Source organism: Spinacia oleracea, chromosome 1, assembly GCF_020520425.1.
Source record: "Spinacia oleracea cultivar Varoflay chromosome 1, BTI_SOV_V1, whole genome shotgun sequence".
NCBI lineage: Eukaryota > Viridiplantae > Streptophyta > Magnoliopsida > Caryophyllales > Amaranthaceae > Spinacia > Spinacia oleracea.
The window spans coordinates 36,024,175-36,042,568 of NC_079487.1; positions in this window are offsets into that span (position 1 = coordinate 36,024,175).

Sequence of the window (18,394 nt, forward strand, 5' to 3'; positions counted from 1 at the left end):
TGACTGCCTCGGAGTCTAATACAAACATGAGGATCCTTTGGTAATTTCCATGGATCTCAATAACAACAATGTTCATAGAGTATTGGTGGACGGGGGAAGCGCCGTAAGCATCATCTTCAGAAACTGCTTCGAGCAGCTGATCCTCGAGGAGGGATAAGAGTCATTGACCAAGGTCAGCTACCCGTTGATCGGTTTCAACGGCTCCGCAACAATTCCCTGAGGAAAGATCACCCTACCAGTCACAGTTGGCCAAGGCCAAGCGGCAAGAAACGTCCGAGAGGAATTCTTAGTGATGGATTGCGATTCAGTGTACAACGTCATCATAGGACGCACCATAATACACAAAATGCAAGAAATCCCATCCACATACCATCAATTGATGATATACGTCTCGGACGCATGCTTCGCCGAACAAGTTAAAGGGGATCAAGAGGTCGGAAGAAGAACTTGCCACACCGCCATCCGAAAGCCAAGGCTGGGGGATGGTTCCGAAGATGATGAAGATCAATTTGACCCCCAAAGAGGGGAAAAAGAGGCAAAGAGGAGAAAGGCTGGACCGAGCAGTCTGGTGAAACCCGCAGAGGTTGATGCTCGGCCCGAAACCCCATCTCCCGAGCCAGATCAAGAAATGGAGGATATCTCCCTCGAAGATGATTCAGACAAGAGTGTCCGAATAGGCAAAGGCCTAAGCTCGGGACTTCGAATCGATTTGATCCAACTACTCAGGGATCACAAGGATATTTTTGCATGGTCGGCGGCTGACATGCCCGGGATAGATCCGAAGATGATATGTCACAAGCTGCATGTCAACGCCGAAGCCCGACCAATCAAGCAGAAAAAGAGGAATTACTCTTCGGAGAAAACAAAGCCATCGCCGAGGAGGTGAAAAAGCTGCAAGAGGCCGGATTCATCGAGCCATGCATTTACCCAAAATGGTTAGCCAATGTGGTGATGGTCAAAAAAGCAAACCGTTTGTGGCGCATGTGCGTAGACTTCATGGACCTGAACCGAGCCTGCCCCAAAGATTGATATCCCCTGCCAAGGATAGATCAGTTGGTAGACTCTACAAGCGGTCACGCGCTGCTCAGCTTCATGGATGCTTTTTCATGTTACCATCAAGTATTCATGCACCCTGATGATAGGGCGAAGACAACATTCATCACAAGTGCAGGAGTGTTCAACTATAAAATGATGCCCTTCGGCTTGAAAAACACCGGAGCAACCTACCAAAGGCTAGTTGATCACGTCTTCGCTGATCAAAAGGGAAGGAACGTTGAGGTTTATGTGGACGATTCCATAGTGAAAAGCATCAAGGAAGAGGACCACATCAAAGATTTGGCCGAGACATTCGGCAATCTGAGGAAGTATAACATGAAGCTGAACCCGAAGAAGTGTGTCTTCGGGGTGAAGTCAGGAAAGTTCATCGGATTCATGGTGAGAGAGAGGGGAATCGATGCAAACCCGAACAAAGTCCAAGCAGCACTAGACTTACCCGAGCCGAAGACAAAAAGAGACGTGCAGAGACTAACTGGCAGGTTAGCCGCACTGTCAAGGTTCATATCGAAAGCTTCGGACAAAGGGGCTCCCTTCTTCAAATCTCTAAAAACAAGACCCTACCAGGAGGAGAAGCAGAATCTATCTAAAAGAAAAGCGTCCCGAAGAAGGTGGACCCCGAGCTAACATGGGAGCAGGAGCAAAGAGATTCGTTCCCACATCTCAGGGCTCATCTGGCCCAACTGCCGACACTGGCTAGACCGAAAGAGGGGGAAACCCTATACTTATACGTTGCAGTTAGTCCCGGGACCGTAAGCGCAGTACTCCTTCGAGAGGAAGAGAAGAAGCAACAGCCAATCTACTTCACCAGACAAACTCTAACAGGTGCTGAAACTCGGCACCCACTCATTGAGAAAGTAGCTTATGCAGTGGTGGTAGCTTCACGAAAGCTAAGACCCTACTTCGACTCTCATCAGATCGTAGTATTGACCGACCAACCGCTCGAAAAAGTACTAGATAAAATAGAGAGGCCGGGAAGATTGGCTGCATGGGCTTTTGAACTATTAGAATTCGGCATCAAGTATCAGCCGAGGACAGCCATCAAGGCGCAGGCACTCGCTGACTTCTTGGCCGAATGCTCATACCAAGAAATGTTGGATGACACAAAGAGCACCTGGGAAGTCTACACTGATGGATCTTCCACAGTAAATGGCTCGGGAGCTAGAGTATGCCCTGAAGTTTAGCTTCAAAGCGACTAACAACGAGGCCGAATATGAGGCTGCAATCGCAGGGATAGAGCTTTGCTTATCTCTGGAAGCCGAACATGTTTGCCTTAAGACTGATTCACAACTTGTAGCCAACCAAATCCGAGGGGAGTATGAGGCCAAATGGCCAAGTATGACAGCTTACCTAGGAAAAATCAAATCCTTAACGTCAAAAGTAAGATCATTCGAAGTCATCCTCATTCCCCGAGGCCAGAATACACAAGATGACGCATTGTCAAAACTTGCAAGCTCAACACTCATCGACCTAAACAGGTCGGTCCATGTGGAAGTTCACCAAGAGAGGAGGATTGATTTTCCACCCCCTACAGTATGAAATTTACGTCCCGAGCCGAACTGGATGGACGTAGTCATAGCATACAAGGAGATGAGAGAACTTCCCGAAGACAAGATGCAAGCAAGAAAGTTGAAAAGATTCAACAGATGGTTCATCATTGATGCCAATGGAGAGCTCAAGAGAAAGTCATTTTCATCCCCACTGCTGAAGTGTGTCGGGCCAACCGATGCTGACTACATCCTGAGAGAGATCCACCTCGGCATATGCGGAAATCACATTGGAGGAAGAGCCTTGGCACATGAAGCACTTCGGGCCGGATACTGGTGGCCCATCATGGTTTCCGAAGCCATAGCGATGATAAGAAAATGTGAGAAATGCCAGAAATTCGCACCGGCTATCCACCAACCAGCTCAAACCCTACAATCAACACTTTACCCCTTACCATTTGCACAATGGGGGTTGGACATCATCGGTCCATTCCTCTCGGATGTGAACCAGAAGAAGTGGTTGATAGTAGGAGTTGATTATTTTAGCAAGTGGATTGAAGCCGAGGCAGTTTCTTCGATCACTGAAACACAAGTATGCAAGTTCATCTGGCAAAACATCATCACAAGGTTTGGCATACCGAGGCTGATGGTCTTCGACAATGGGAAACCGTTTGACAAAACCCCACTGCAAAGTTGGTGCAAGCAGTTCGGTATCCACCTAGCTTAGTCGGCAGTGTGCCATCCTCAGAGCAACGGGCAAGCCGAAGCCGCGAACAAACTCATCCTCAACGGACTCAAGAAGAGAGTTGAGGACGAGAAGAGAAAATGGCTAGAAGAGCTTCCTGGAACGCTTTGGTCCCTTCGGACCACCGAGAAAGAAGCCACTGGACAAACACCCTTCCATTTGGTATACGGTTCTGAGGCTGCCATCCCTGTAGAAATCGGAAGAGAAAGCTTGAGGATCCAGTCATACAACAAGTATGATGGAGTCCATGGAGAAAGCAACGATCAACTTCTGTCCGAAGATCTCGATCTACTAGATGAAGCCCGGAACGACGCCAGAACTCTCAACGCAGCCTACTTACAAAGGGTTAGCAATCATTACAACCGAAGAGTCAACGCCAGACCCCTGAAGGTCGGAGGCCTAGTGCTCAGAAACGCTTCCGCAGTTCAGAAAGGAAGGATCCATGGAAAATTCTCAGCAACCTGGGAGGGACCATACATCATCCACTCTGAGAAGAGGGCTGACACTTTTATGCTTAAACAGTTAGATGGAACAATCTTGAAGAACCATTGGAATGCCGATGTTCCCAAGAAATATTTTGTATGATCAAACCTTCTTTGTATATCCAAGTAAGTCGTTTAATGAGAAGAGGAAAGCCCTTGGCACCATGTGTTTCATTAAACATATCTCCCTATTTATTTTATTGTTTTTTCATTATATGCATGCAACCTCGGAAATGATCAATCTGAAGTTAAAATTAAACCGAGTTAACCATTCCTTGGATAAAATTCCAAGAAATGGTTAACGTAGAAAACCAACACCCAAGGTATCGTCCAAAATCCCCGGATTTGCGATACCTCGAAAACTATGTTCGCAACAACAATCACTCGAATCAAGTTATAAAGAGTTCGGCTCAGATCTACGGGTCGCCGAAGTCATAACTAGGAGTCAGAATAGCGGTTTCTTGCCCAGGTTTCCGAACCACAAGAAACCGGAAGAACAAAAACAAAACGAGCCTCTTAGCAGATCGACGGATCTAAAGAACTCGAAAATAAAATGAGTCTCTTAGCAGATCTACGGATCTGAAGAACTCGAAAACAAAATGAGTCTCTTAGCAGATCTACGGATCTGAAGAACTTAAAACAAGGCGAGTCTCTTAGCAAATCTACGAATTTGAAGAGCTCAAAGCAAGACGAGTCTCTTAGAAAATCTATGGATTTGAAGAACTCGAAACGAAGACAAGCCCCCGAGCTGGGCTAAGAAAAATTTCGGAGCTAAAGAAAAATTAGACAAAGGCAAGAATAGATAAATCAGTCGAAATAGCAAACTGAAACCATTTTCTCTTCAATATTCGGGGGGAAGGAAGTATAAACTAACAAACTCGACACTACCCTAGGGCTGGCAATCTCACCCTAACCCGATGGATATCCGATCCACCCGACCCGATTTTATGGATGAAAATCCGAAGGCAAGCGGATTTAAAACGGGTGACGGGTGGATCGGGTGGTGGATCGGGTCGGATTCGGGTTGAAGGAAATCCGAACCACCACCCGATCCACCCATCCACCCGTTCTATTAAAAAAAAAAATCTGAAATTGTCTTCATATAATTATAAGAAATTTAGGGTTTGAGTTTTTAGGTTTCATTTTCACTCGGCACTCGCAATCACTCTCTCACTCTCACCTCCTTGGCTAGCTCCTGTCGCTTCTTCTCTCTCAGTCACTAACATCGGTGGAGGCTCATCGGCTCCTTCTCTCTCACTCTCTCAGTCACTCACTCCGACGGAGCCGCAGAGGCTCAACGACTCCTTCTCTCTCAGTCACTCACTCCGGCGGAGGTCAGCCATCTTCGTCGTCGTACTCGCCGAAGATCTTCATCCGGTACCTTGTTTTATTATTTCTTCCCCTTCTAATTTTTCATTTAATTTCTGTAATTTTATCAATTTTAATTAGTTTTTGACGCGCTCAATTAGTGTTAAACTTGTTACTTGTACGTGATGGTGTTTTTATGTGTGGTGCTAAGGCAATTGACGAGAGTTTTAATTTCTGGTTGTATGGTTGTTTAAATATCTCGGGGTTAAAGTGAGTCTGGAAGTAGTTGCTTAATTTGACAGTGATAGTATTTATACATGTTTTGATGCCAAAATGCCAAGAATTACAATACTGTAAAATTATGATGCGGTTAAAACAAGTAAATCAGTGGTTGACTTGCAACTTTGTTTGATTAAAGTAGTTAACTTGTTATGAATTCACTCTAAAATGTTTACTCCGTATTACTGAATTGTGCGCTGTTTTGTCTTCCATGATATGGGTTGTGCTTCAATTTGGGATGTTAACTCGGTAAAATATCTAATCACATTTATTTTATAGGTTAATGTTTGAGTACATAATTTCTGCATTTTATGTATTTTTATTGCATTAATGGTAGGATGGAGAATAGGACATGGATGTGATATGAAGAGTTGTTGGCTTCTACCCTGGGTTGTTGCTTGTTGCTGCTGGGTTGTTCTTTTTTATGTTGCTTGCTGCTGTCTTGTTCTGTTGTTGGCTAGATTAGCACTTTGTAGTATAGCATATTGAAACCCGTTAATTAGGGACTCAAATTAATACGGAGTATTATTGGAAGTGGCATGTAATTTGCAAGTTAAACTTTATTTATTTATGAATGTTATTATTATTTGCCTTTGGCTGATGTTTGCATGCTTGGAGCATAGACACGGCTTGTAAAAACGATATCTATTTTATGTACTTCGTTTCAGTTTTAAAGATTATTTTTGACATATAGGCGTGAATGAGCTATAACTGTCACCCGCAAAGGACCCGATCCACCCGATTCACCCGTGGATGATGGGTGGGTTGGATATGGATGAGAAAAATTAGGGTGATGGATTAGGTGGATGATGGATGGATTCTTGGCGGGTGGAGGCGGATTGAGCTCCACCCAATCCACCTCCGATCCATTGCCAACCCTACACTACCCGAGGAATCCTCAAAAGTTGAAACAAAAATGAGTCTAAAGCTAAATCGGCAGCCATCAACAGATGATATCAGCCTACCGAAGTACGAGAAAGCAAAAACAAGCTAAAGTTAGGAGGTATATTGTAGAACTAAAGCCAAAAAGGAGGGAGAATTATGAGCACAAGTTCGGTAGCCCTCAACTGGAAACAATCGACTCTGAAGAAGACGACTGCCCTAATTCCTAAGGATGAGGAGCTTCAAGATCGGCGTCAAGAGGGGCAACCTTAAAAGAATCACCAACAGTGGTGTCACCTTCGGAAGCCACCTTTCGGGCCCGAGCTTCCTCAATAGCCTTTTGGCGCTCCGCTTCAGCTTCGTCACGATCAGCTTGGCATTCCTCCAAATGATCTTCATCCTTCAGCCAAATTGGCACATTCTCATTCCAAGGAAAATGAGCCATATGCTTCGCAAACATCCGCCGAGCACCGCAAAGACCATTCCAATACTGTTATCGGCATTGATCAGTAGTGTAAAGCTCAGCCTTCTCCCTCTCAAGCTTCCGGACCTCTTCGTTCTTCTCACGAAGCCGATCCTTCAGAATAGGAACCTTGTCAGCCTCGTTCTGAACCAACTGTCGATTCTCGACAAATCGAGCAAGTTTTAGCTCCTCCTCCTTGAGCAACTTATCCTTCTCCTGCAGCTCCAGCTCAAACCTGGAAAACATCTCATTCTTCTCCTTCTCAAGACGATGAATCGTCTCAGTATTTTCTTCGACTTGGAAGGTGATCTTGCCAACTTCGTTCCCAATCTCGTTCTCCATGACTCCAGCCTCTCGGCTATAGTCAACGAACAATTTCTTTATCCCCTCAATCTCGGAGATAAGCAAGCTGGCCTTCTGATCAAGGATCGGGATGTCACGAGCATAGGCCTCTTGGTACTTCATCACCCTCTTCTCCTCCCAATAACTGCACTCTGCAGCAAACGAGGACCAGAAGTTGGGCTGAAGAGAAAGGGAAAAGCAGACGAAACTCAGAAGGAAATGAAAGCAATTGTTCCGAAGAAGAAGTAAAGACGAAAAGAACTAGGTATAAACACTTACCTCGTTCAAATGGTACTAAGCCATCAAGGTAGGATTCTTCTCCTCCGTTCCAGGAACTCGCCACTGAGGATTGGCCCGAAGCATGTTCTCCCTCGCAGCATCAGGCCCCACCATAGAGGCCGCATGAGCCAAGGGATCCTCCCCCATAACCGAAGGCCTGGCAAACCGAGCCATTATCTCCCGAACCTCCTCGGGAATCCTCTTCAGAGCATGGATTAACCTCTCCAAAGACGAAGTACAGGTAGAGCCCAATATCTCGCGACGCCTTTTCGTCCCCTGTTTCAGTTCGACTTCATTCCCTTCGGGAGCCACAGGAGAAACTTCAGCTCTCTCAGCAGAGGCAGGATCAACCACCGCCGTGTCAGAATTCGTGAGATCCACCAAGACTTTCGGAGGAGTCTGTGGATCCTTGTGATGGACAACAGCAGCATCATCTGCTTCAAGAAGATCAGGCTCGGAAATGCCCAGCGCAGTATCAGTTTTGAGCACCTCTACCCCGTGAGTGATGTCCTGGACCAACACCTCCGAAGGAGTGGGCGGTTTCAAAGGAGAAGGCACATCAGGCTCCTCAGCAAGAGGCCGATCCACCGGTTTGCTCGCCTCCAAAACTATCACACTCTTCCGCTTCTGGCCAGGCAAAGGCAGAAGCCCCAGAAGACTCTTTGGTGGAGGCATCTCCTTAGTTGCTTCTTGCAAAACAAAGTTAGCCTCGACGAAAACAGGTAACAGAAGGTCTTATCAAACCCAGAAATCAAGCCTTACCTTCCCTGAAGCGCGGGAAGTCTTTTGTTTCTTCGGATGCAGAGAAGAATTCGTTGAAGTGGAGCTTTTTCTCTTCCTCTGCTTTTCCTCCCGAGGGGAAGGGAAACATTAGCACCCGAAAACAGAGCAGAGGAGAAAACAAACTCAGTGAAAAAATCCGCAGCGTACCCGGGTCCTAGATAAAGAAATATCTAGTCGAGCCGGGGACGAAACCGAAGGAACGGCATGCGGCGCAGCGTCAATAGCATGACCCTAAAAATAGGCCAGGACCAAGACGTTAGCCGACGGCCAACAAAACAAAATAAAAATAGAAGTAAACACTCGGAAGCCATACCAAGTCCGACCGTTTCGAGAGGCCGAAGCAAAACCTTCACTGGAACAACTTCCGGAGAAGTAGCAGAGTCAAAAGGATCGGCTCGAACTTCTCAAATCCGAGCTGCAGCTGCGGGCGACAATTCGTAATCCTTCAAATGAGGATTGCGAGGATTCCCCTTCCCGAACTTGTATTCGGGAGCCGAGTCGTAGATAGTCCGCAGATCCAAGGAAATACCAAGGACCTCACGGTCAAGATGGTCAAACCCGTACTCTGCAAAGAAAACAAAGTTAAAGTCAGACACAAGACAAAAAGAGGCAGAGGCCAAACTCACTGAAACATGGTCTCAGCCGAAGGAAACCTACCCCTGTCGTATATCCTGCTGAGACCGGCTGCAGTTAGAATGACCTCCCAAAAGACATAGTTAAGATTCGGATGCCAGTTCGCAGGAAGCTTATAATTGTCTTCCCAAGAACCACTTGAGAAAATCCACGTAATGCCGATGCCTCCTGTCCGCAGGAGCCACCCCAACCATATCAGGGCCAGGCTTCACAAACCACTTCGGTGGACGGTAAAAGTTAGGATGCTTCGGATCAGTGGGAACACGAACGAGCAGCCATTCCGTCTTCCAGTTATGGTTAGAGCTGAGGTAGGGGTAGGCCAAGATATAGCTAGGCTCTCCTGTGAGGGGGTCGAAAAAGCGCGAGGCTAATGCGTGACCTTGTCCCTCGTGGGTGTGACGATTCTTTTTATTCAATCAAGTGTAATTGGATTTCCTGTGAGTATACACCCAATTGACTAGTAATATAGGAGTCGCCATTTAGTTTTTAACGACAATGAGAAAAACTGACAAAACCCGGTTATCGTGACATAAAGGGAGTGAAATTATGTTTGACCACGACGGCCGTAGGTTCCCTTGTGATCCCTGGTGTGGGGATCTCTCAATATACACCCGCAAGGTAGAGATTGAGGGTTCGGGAGACTGTAACTACCGAGAGGAGTAATTCGCTCGTCGATAACTCCAGAGGCAGGATATCCTTACTAGCTCAGCATAAATAATTGAAGGGACATGCGTTAACTATTAAACTAATCTGAATTGATTTTAGCAATATGCAACATATAATACTAATTCGATCGCGATTATCTGATTTAAATAGCATTAAGGGACCTAGCATGATAATCCGATTTCCCAAAAATATTATATTTGTTAGGCGTGATAGAACAATCATATTAGGTTAGTTTAACAGTTCATAAAGAGGGCGAGGAAAGCAGTTAAATCATCGAAAAGGGACACATTACGACGCACCCTTGAGAGGTGCGTCACGGTTCTCAGAAAACTAACCACTTTGACTTTGCTATTTCTCCTTTTTATTTAACGAATCTCGATTATGGGACAGGATACGTTTTGTTCGATTTATGGATCGATTGCGACAGAACGCGTGAACAGTTTCGCAGCGAGAGGCTTAGGCTAAGGGGTTCAGAGTCAATACTTAGAATATATTATGTGTTGTTGTGTTGTTTCACGTCGAAACTAGGGGCCTATTTATAGGGAAGAGTTCGTGGAAAGATAGAATTGCAGAGTTCTAATCCGCAAAGAATTAGGAAAAGAGACGTACCCAGGTATTTTCAGCGCCCAGGCCTGGGCGCCGAAGATTTCGGCGCCCAGAGCCAGGCGTTGAAAACAGGGTCTGGGCAGTTTTTGTTTAGTCAGATTCGGATTCTAAAATGCGTAGAGTTTGAGATTAATTCGAGTCTTTTAGCGCGTATCAATTTCATGACGGAATGCGTCTGGGCCCGTTACGAACTCTAGGCTCGTTAGGATTTTGATTAATACGTAACTCTTATTTCTGAATCCTATCAGGAATAGGATTCTCGCGGTTTTCTATCTCATTTAGGATTTATGTTGGAGTGCAACACCTAATTCTGACAGGTTTCTATCTTTTATGATTTGCCACTTTTAGACGCTACCTTTTACGGCAGTTACTATTTTTAGCAGGTTTCCATAAATAGCAGGTTTCGGGTGAAATGAAATAGGGAATCGAGATTCGTTTATTTTATAGGAGATGCGTTGTCAAGTGGAGTTTTTATGCTTTCATCATCGAACCTTTCCCTTGCGGGAATGGGGACAAAAGTAGGTGTCTACAGTTAGCCCCCACTTTGACTGAGTCTTGGAGTAAGACGATGGTCAAAGTATTAGACGGAGTGCGTCACACAAGCCATGGTGTATGTGACCTGTTTTGCGAGGGTCTCACGAGCCCCCGAGTGATAACATTTGACTTAAGGGTCATCACTTGAAGTGTCGACATATCCCTCACGTGTCATTGGGATTTGTCAACTGATAGTATAGAAACTTCCTCACTTTGTCATTGGAAGGATCTAAAGACGCGTAGAAACTCCCTCACTTGTCATTGGGAGTAACTACAAATGTTTTCGAAATTAAAGCTGTAAAGTGTAATTGGGCCTGGTCAAGCCCAATCACGAGGTAAAACGTTTTTAAAGATTCTCATTTTCAGGGCTAGCTAAACGAGAAAACCCCCTTGTTTTTATAGGATGTAAAACGAAGGAAAATCCAACAAACCAATCCTTTAATTTTTGGAAAAAGGGAAAACCAATAAAAGTTATCGCTGCAGTGACTAAGGACCTGCACGAATATAAATCATGCGGAAAAACCATAAAAGCCAGGATTCCAAATTAATTGCCACATAACAATTAGCATAATTAGGATGCATACTCTTTGTAGCGTGCCCTCCCTTGCTGCGCCCGAACCGAACAAGAACAAGTCTTTAGGACTCCAAGTGTCGTCCCTCCGTAGAAAGTCCACAGCACGTCCAGATCCGCCTTAAGATTGACTAACTAGAATCGCCCTTAAGGTTCTAATATTTTCGGCAATATGGGCAAAGAATGTGACTGAACTTTTCGCTCAAAATTCTCACCTTTAGAATACTTAAAACTCGTAATAATTTATGAGCATTGATCTCATATTTATAGGCTATGGAAAAAGTAATCGAATCCTACTAGGATACGAATTAATTAAATAGAATCCTATCAGAACTCTTATTAATTAATTTATCCTTTTAGGATTAGGAATTTAATCATCAAACGAATCCTATACGCTTTTCGTATGTGAACACAAACACACACGCACGCACAGCAGCCCACGAGGGGCGCCATGCGCGCGCGCGCGCTGAGCCCGAGCAGCGACGCTGCCCACGCGAGCTACGAAGCCCACGAGGCTGCCGCAGCCAAGGCGTGCGCTGGGCCTGCCTTGCGCTGGGGCTGGCGTGGCCTTGGGATATTGTGTGGCGCGCCTATGCTTGCTGAACGTGGGCCTGGCTTCGCGCTGGGCCTTCGTCTAGCAAGCTCGTCCGATGCTAATTCGTACGACGCGCTTCCGATTAATTTCCCGATTCCGGAATTCATTTCCGATACAAACAATATTTAACATTTCCGATTCCGGAATTAATTTCCGTTGCGAAAAAATATTTAATATTTCCGTTTCCGGAATTATTTTCCGATTCCGATAATATTTCCGATTCCGACAATATTTTCGTTTCCGGCAATATTTCAGATTCCGGCAATATTTCCATTTCCGATAATATTTTCCGATGCGTACCATGTTTCCGTTTCCGGCAACATCTACGACTTGGATAATATTTATATTTCCGATACGATCCATATTTCCGTTTCCGGCAATATCATGTTTTCCGGAGTATTCATTTATTTGCCTTTGACGATCTCAGCTCCCACTGAAACCAAGATCCGTCGATTCCGAATATTCATAGATGGAGTATTAATGCCATTAAATACTTGATCCGTTTACGTACTATTTGTGTGACCCTACGGTTTCAGTCAAGAGTAAGCTTTGGATTAATATCATTAAACCACTTGAACTGAAGCGGCCTCTAGATAGGCATACAGTTCACTTTATCTCACTGAATTATTAACTTGCATAATTAATACTGAGCCGCATTTATTAGACTTACCATTAAATGCATACTTGGACCAAGGGAATTATTTCCTTCACCACCGTGCAGGGAAAATTGATGAAATCGCACACCCATCGGAATCCGATGATATGCCTCATGGACTTGGGAGTAAGTTGGGCCAAGCTAACGTTGTATGACACCAGCAGTTCTGCCATGAACGGATCCAAAGGAAACCGAAGACCATTCTCCAAATGGTGGTTGTACACAACAATGAAACCCTTCGGCGTATGAAACCCTTCGGTGAGTCACCCGAGGACGTTCTTGATCGGGAAGCTCGCACCAGTACCCCAAGGCATACTGGATCCCAAACAGCTCTTCGGCTCGCCGATGATAGGCTCCATTCTTCGCTTCTACCAGCCAACTGCCACCCACCGACTTGTCCAACGGACCAGTCAGCTGAGTACGCTCATGCAAGATCGGAGCAAGTTTAGAGTTCTGATCCGCCTCAGAAAAATGCACCGGAAATTGAGGATAGACTCGGCGCTCTACGAAGAGCCAGACTTCTTTCCAGAATCAATACGGTCAGAGCGACCAGACCCACCGGCGGTGACGTCTTTGGAAGCATCCCAACCCTGCGAATATTTCTTCGTCTTCGCCGAAGGAACATCTTCCCTCTCACTGGAGGATCTGACGACGAACTTACTCTTGCCCTTATCTCTAGCCATGGACGGAATCCTAAATCTAGGGTTCAGACGGAGGGGTAGAAGAAAGAATGCGAAAATAAAACAAAATCACAAGCAAGTTACCTGCTTCCGAAGCGAAATTCGCCGACAAAACAAACGGAACGGATTCCCGAGGATGAAGATCAACCGAAAGTTGTAGATCTAAAGAAATCAAAAGCTTGAAATCGCCGAAAAATGCGAAAAGGATTTTGCGAAAGAGAGAGAAAGTGAAGTGAAGGTTTAAAGAGAAAGATCAAGCCCGGTATTTATAGGAGGAAGGAAACGCATGAACTTCCTTCAAACCCACGATCTCCACTACTCAAAGCAAATCCCAACACTTGTCATCAATTCACGGATTCAAATGTTCCTTTTTGAAAAAAGAGAGGGAACTTTTGGACTTCTGACACTTGGAAACCCACCCATTTAATTCTAAATGGACCAGTCTGGGGGGCATGTTGTTTGGGCTCCCAATTGGACACCAATTGGCCAACAGTCCAAAGCCCAAAGGTTCTATACAACAACATCAACCCCATTCTAACCTACTTGGTTGTCAGCCACCAACAAAGGCCCAAGGCCCAATTGCAATAAATGACCTATGAGCATTTATTACACAAACACTATAAATAGGCCGCCAAGGCTCACACCTCAAGGTACGTCCAATTTATTGCCTTAAGACTACTCTCTAGAGAACTCTCTCTAGAATTCGAGCATCATTCTTACTTAGGCATCGGAGGGGCTTTCCTCGAAAACACCCCCGAGGCTAGTAACATTGTCATTGTGCAGGTAAATTCGGACACAACTCATTCAAGCAAGCAAGATCTTCAACACTAACGAAAAGGGCCTTCGTACGAAGCCCATTGTTTCAACACCAGAACATATGTTATTAATTTTCTTTATTGCAGTTATAAGTTGTAGTCATAAGTTACCTTATTTTCAAGGGAAATATACAATATTGTACATGGTGTGGGTTCAAGCCCTACATAGCCTACTACATATATTACGCTTGTGTATTGGTGTATTCTCTTTGTTGGTGTTGTATTGGTCATAGTTATAACTTGTAACAAGCATATCATTCTTGATCAAGGTCACTTCATTGTTTATTGTCAGGGTCATATTTTTAATTGGTTAGAGTCACATTTATCCTTGAATAAGGTAACTTTAGTTTTCGAATAAGGTCACTTATATATTTAGTCGGGTTCACTTTTATCTTTGGTATGGGTCACTTTTTACCTTGAATGAGTTCTATTTTTCACTTTTTACGCGCTAGGCTGGATGTACAGTAAAATAACTTAGACCGGTTGGTACATAAAAGTTTTTGATAACTGAATTACCATCATGCCCTTGTGAACTATGTAACAGTTTAATTTACACTACAATGGCGGAGCCGAACTTTTTAGGCTTGAGTGGCGAGAAATTGACATCAAAACTCTAAGTAATTTATACTTGTATTTAAACATATTCATGGCTAGATTTTACAGAGTACTCTGTACTAAACTTGGACATGTTCATGGTTAGTCTTTTCTTTTTTTGGTGTGAATGAGCCCCAAAGGCAATACAAATTATAAATAGGGGCAAAGAAAATCGAACACGTGACCTATTATATTGTACACAGGACCTCACTCTTAACAACTATGCCAATACCTCATTGGTCTATTCAAATACGGAGTACTATTTACATACATAAAAGAAATGTAAAAGAAGAAAATGAAAAAAAAGCAAAACAAATACAAACGCGAATAACGCCAAACCATGAGAAATGGGTGTGGGTCGAAATGGGATTCAAACCTTGGATCAAAGGGTTCAAAACACCTTTCTAGCTCCTTCAACCACTAAGGAAAATAAAGTTTGATGATATATATTTACATTTATTACTATAATACTACATTCGTTCTTGTAAGTTCTTTACGCCTTGGAATATGTGTCCAAAATATGAAAACTTTGAACGTAAAAATTCTCAATATATATACATCAAAAAGTTATCATGTAAGATCTTGTTAGATTGGTTTCACTATATATTTTCAGAATATCAACTTTTATAATTTTTTCACATACGGAATTGGATATATTAGTGGTTAAATATTGCATTGGTGCCCCATGTCTCTGCCCTGGCTAGCCTCTTCATTAACATTATGAAACGAATGTAGTATACGAATTACTGTATTACTCTGTGTTAGGTTATGAAAAATGTAAACAATATATTTCATGGGGCAAACCATAAAGCCAAGAATCCAAATTAATTGCCACATAGTCAATTAGCATAATTAGGATACATACAATGTGATGCGTGCCTTCCCTAGCTGCTCCCGAACCGAACAAGAACAAGTTTAGGACTCCAAATGTCGCCCCTCCGTAGATAGTCCACAGCACGTTCGGATCCGCCGTAGATTTAACCAACTAGAATATTCTCTAAGGTATTATGTGCACTCGGGAAACTCACAATAAAGTTAGGCAAATATTAAATTCTCTCTTGAACTTAATGTATTGGAATACTTATGAATTGCATTATAAATTGTGATCATGAACCACATATTTATAGGGTGGAAATAACGGAGTTAGAATTCTACTAGGATTCGAATAACTAAATCCATTAGGATTCTAGTTAAATAATATCATTAGAATTTTACGTTTAATCAAATACCCAAGTATTTCAGATTTAACTAAAATATCCAATTTGAGTAGAATTAGGAAAACGCGATTACTTGACAACAAAGTAATCCTAACCGGCCAAGGTACGTGTAGTTCTCACAGCCCGCAGCCACGCGCAGCCCACAGCATGCAGGCCCATGAGTGGCGCTGCTGCTTGCTCGCTGGCCCAAGGGCACTGACAGCATGCACGCGGCCCACTTGGGCGCTGCTGCTGCTCGGCCTCTTTGCTCGGCCTGCTTTGGTGGCTGCTTTGGCGCGCGAGCTTGCTCGGCGCTGGGCCAGGCGCTTGCGCTGGGCCTTGCGTCTCGCAAGCTCATTCGTCGATAGTTCGCACGACGTGCTTCCGAGTTGTTTTTCGATTCCGGAATTCGTTTCCGATTCGAACAAATATTTAATATTTCCAATTCCGGAATTTATTTCCAATTCGAACAAATATTTAATATTTCCGATTCCGGTAATATTTCCGTTTCCGGCAATATTTCCGGTTCCGGCAATATTTCTATTTTCGATAATATTTTCCTATACGTACCATGTTTCCGCTTCCGGTAACATCTACGACTTGGATAATATTTATATTTCCGTCATGATCCATATTTCCGTTTCTGGAAATATCATCATTTTCGGAGCATTCTATATTTTGCCTTTTTGACGATTTCAGCTCCCACTTGAAACGAGATCCGTTGTTTCCGAATGTTCATAAATAGAGTATTTAATTCACTTAAGTACTTGATATGTTCACGTACTATTTGTGTGACCCTACGGATTCAGTCAAGTAAGTTGTGGATTAATATTATTAATTTCACTCGAATTGAAGCGGCCTCTTGCTAGGCACACAACTCACTTGATCTCACTGAATTATTAACTTGTTTAATTAATTAATAATGAACCTCATTTATTAGACTTTAGCATTGAATGCATACTTGGACCAAGGTAATTATTTTCTTTAGTCTCCCACTTGTCCTTAGGGACAAGTGTGCATTGCCTAATTCCTTTGCCGCTGGATGCTTTCTCATGAACATAAGGTAAGAGTAGTCATCCTTATTATGTCCATAGGTATTTCTCGGTTTCATAGTTCAACTGATCAAATAAACAGATAATCATAACCTATGATTCATCTGAGCACGACCATGCATTTTTCAGTTTCTAGTTCTCCGAGTGGCCTTGTACAACTTTCAGCATCTCATCCCGATTTATGGGAGGACAATCCCAATCTTGCGATCTTGAGGTTAGACTTCGTTTGATAGGTGATTACCTGAGCGTTGCCATTATAGTCTCCTTTTACGGTGTGACGCTTGACAACGTCAAAGTAACCAGTTCTCAAACAAGTAATCTCAAATCACTCAGGTATTGAGGATTAGTGTCTAATAATGTAATGAAATTTACTTATGACAAATTTTCATCTCTTACATTTAAGTTTCATAGCTCTGTCCGATACTAATGTTCTCTAGTAAGTATCTAGGCAAATGATTGCGACATTGCCATGTCCACATGAAACAGAATTACTAGTCATCTTGCATTCTAGTCGTCTAGCGTTTTCTATGCGTCCATCTTTATAGAAAACTTCCGACCAGGGACCAATTTTGAAATTTTGACATTCAAGTTCACTTGATATACATTTCTTAGTCACAGGACTGGTCCTGACAGTCTATCTTGAATATATCGTCAAATTGAAAGGACTCATCATTTAATAAACCACAAATTAAATGGAAAAATGAATTCTATTCATTTATATGAATGGTTAACCAAATTTTTTTACAAAGTATTTAAACTCTAAAACTTTAAAACATTTATTAAGGACATCAAAGCCATTCTAGTTGCAGTGTGCAAGTTGTGCTTCGCTTGCGGCAGAGGTTTAGTTAATGAATCTGAGATATTGTCGTCAGTTCCAATCTTGCTTATCTCGACTTCTTTTCTTTCAACGAACTCTCGTAGAAGGTGAAATCTACGAAGTACATGTTTGACTCTCTGGTGGTGTCTAGGCTCCTTTGCCTGTGCAATAGCTCCGTTATTGTCACAATATAGAGCTATTGGTCCTTTAATGGAGGGGACTACACCAAGTTCACCTATGAACTTCCTTAGCCAAATAGCTTCCTTTTCTGCTTCATTTGCAGCAATGTACTCCGCTTCAGTTGTAGAATCCGCAATAGTGCTCTATTTAGCATTTTTCTAGCTTACTGCATCTCCGTTGAGGCAGAAGACAAACCCAGACTGTGATCTGAAATCATCTTTGTCGGTTTTGAAACTTGCGTCCGTATAGCCTTTAACAATTAATTCATCATCTCCACCATAGACCAGGCAATCATCTTTGTGCCTTTTCAGGTACTTTAGAATATTCTTGGCAGCAGTCCAATGTGCCTCTCCTGGGTCTGACTGGTATCTACTCGTAGCACTGAGTGCATACGCAACATCCGGGCGTGTACATATCATAGCATACATTATTGAACCAATCAATGATGCATGTGGAATCCCACTCATTCGTCTACGCTCATCCAGTGTTTTTGGGCACTGACTCTTGTTTAGAGTCATTCCATGAGACATGGGTAGGTAGCCTCGCTTGGAGTCTGCCATTCTGAACCTTTCAAGCACCTTATTGATATAAGTGCTTTGACTAAGTCCAATTATCCTTTTAGATCTATCTTTGGATATCTTGATGCCCAGTATGTACTGTGCTTCTCCTAGATCCTTCATTGAAAAACATTTCCCAA